Source organism: Belonocnema kinseyi, chromosome 5 (assembly GCF_010883055.1).
Source record: "Belonocnema kinseyi isolate 2016_QV_RU_SX_M_011 chromosome 5, B_treatae_v1, whole genome shotgun sequence".
Lineage (NCBI taxonomy): Eukaryota > Metazoa > Arthropoda > Insecta > Hymenoptera > Cynipidae > Belonocnema > Belonocnema kinseyi.
The window spans coordinates 37,441,525-37,443,599 of NC_046661.1; the positions used below are offsets into that span (position 1 = coordinate 37,441,525).

At 28.9% G+C, this 2,075-nt stretch overlaps 1 long non-coding RNA gene across 1 annotated transcript in view; it reads left to right on the top strand.

Annotated features, from left to right (window-relative positions):
* Window positions 1–2,075, top strand: part of LOC117173055 — a 3,501-nt gene that overhangs the window by 225 nt on the left and 1,201 nt on the right. The window contains exon 2 of the long non-coding RNA XR_004467099.1: window positions 165–517. This is a non-coding gene — a long non-coding RNA (uncharacterized LOC117173055). The remainder of the gene's footprint in view (window positions 1–164; window positions 518–2,075) is intronic.

The window sequence follows — 2,075 nt, forward strand, 5'->3', positions numbered from 1 at the left end:
AAAGGACAAATGGTTGGCATAGTGCTAATTAATGACACTTAATAAATTGAGAATATTTTTAATAACAGTCACTATCGAACCTCTCTTGTCAAACCCTATAATATTTTTCTATATTCAAATTTTTTTAATAGCTTTTCAATATTTCATCAATGATTATTTTGTAGCTGATATTGACAATAATGGAAAAAATAGATCGGAATTTAAGAACGATGAAAGAGATTTAAACCATTCTCCTAGACGAATGTCCGAACCAATCGGAACTAACCAAGTAATACAATCATCAACATCTCGAAGACAATCGGCACCAGAAAGGCGTGAACAATCCACGTTGATATATGAGAGACAATTAAAACTCACTCGGACTCAAGATTTGTGAGGGACGTTGCTCAAAAGCTATGAGGGACAGAGGGCCTTCAAAAAAGATGTTTGAATGCAAAGAGAGCAAATAAAGGAAAAAAAAATAGCCCAGATGAACAGAGAACACCTCTCACTCCCAAAAAATATGAAAGAGTGAAAGGTGAGAGTACTGGACATATTCCTGATGTTACATTAGGTTAAAAAACCTATATTATAGTATATTTGAAAGTCATCAAGTCGGATTAAAACTCTTTTACATCATTTGATACTTCTTGGTTGAAAATAAATATTTTTGTTGAAAATTAATCATCGTGGCATTCAAAAGATAATTTTTTTCTAGAACATTCGATTTTATATTTTGAAAACGCAAATTTTTTGGTCAAAAATTCACTACTCTTTGTAGAAAATTCATCTTTTTTTGGTTGAAAATGCAACTATTTGGTTAAAAATGTAGCGAACTTGGTTTGAAATGACCTTCTTTGTTCAAAATTCATCTCTTTTATGGTACAGATTTAATCTTTACTGCTTATACGATAACCTGTTTTGGTTGACGATTAAACTATTTTGTTAAAAATTGATTTGTTCTTTTGATGGTTTATCATTTTATTTGCAAATTCATCTCTTAAATTTAAAATTAAACTATATTGTGGAAAAAAATGTTTATGGTTGAAAAATAATTCTTTTTATTTGAAAATTAAACTACTTCATTTTGAAATCAAAATTTATATTTTTGAATAGGAATTTCAACTATTTTAAAAAAAATTTCTCTGTTTTATTGAAAACTCATCTCTTTGTAGAAATTCAATGTTTTCTGAATAAAAATGCAACGGTTGGGCTCAATATCAATAAACTGCTTTGCTTGTGGATTCAAATACCTTGCTGAATATTCGTCTTTCTTTGTTGCAAAATTTAACTACTTGGTTGAATGGTGAACATTTACCTTCATTTTTTTTAAAAAATTAGTGTCCCAATTATTACATTTTTATAAAAATCACCTTATTTATCCTGTTTCGAGAGCATTTTATGCTGCAAAGTCTGCAATATTAAAATTAAAATTATTTTTTTTCTCAAATTTCTGCTTTTCTAGTTTCTATTGCAAATTATCGAGATATAAATACGGCAGTTAAATATTTGAGGTTTATTTAGCTTGTAATACAATAAATTTAAATTTGCCTGAATATTACCCTGGGTTTCACCACCTAATTCAACAATAGAATTTCATATAATCTTGTAAATGGAAAACTCTAATTAAAGTTTGTAATAGAATCTATTATTTTAGCAGCTAAGTCAACTGTTTCTATTGATATTGCAGGCATCTTTCTGTGTAAACAGTTAGTCACTTTAAAGTTTTAATTAGTCACTTTAATCTGTGCCATTAATCTGTCGCAGCCCTGAAATGATCATAATTTCATAGAAATTTTGTTTATAGAATCGAAAAAATATGTGTCGCCTAATTTCCTCTAAAAACAACATCTTTCTTTGTCCAGAGATTCCTATCCCTGATTGGGAAGGAATCCGATCAAATATTACAAAGTCTTTAAACTGTTTTTCTCACAGTCCTTCATTTCAGTAAACAAATGTAATAGAATATATGTTAATTTGAAAGATCGTCGGCAAAAGGTTCAAGACAATAAGAGACACGATTGATTTAAGTGCTGTTCATCAAAGATTATTTTCTTCAAGACCGTAAAATTGACCGGGAATTTTTTCTCGAAAAA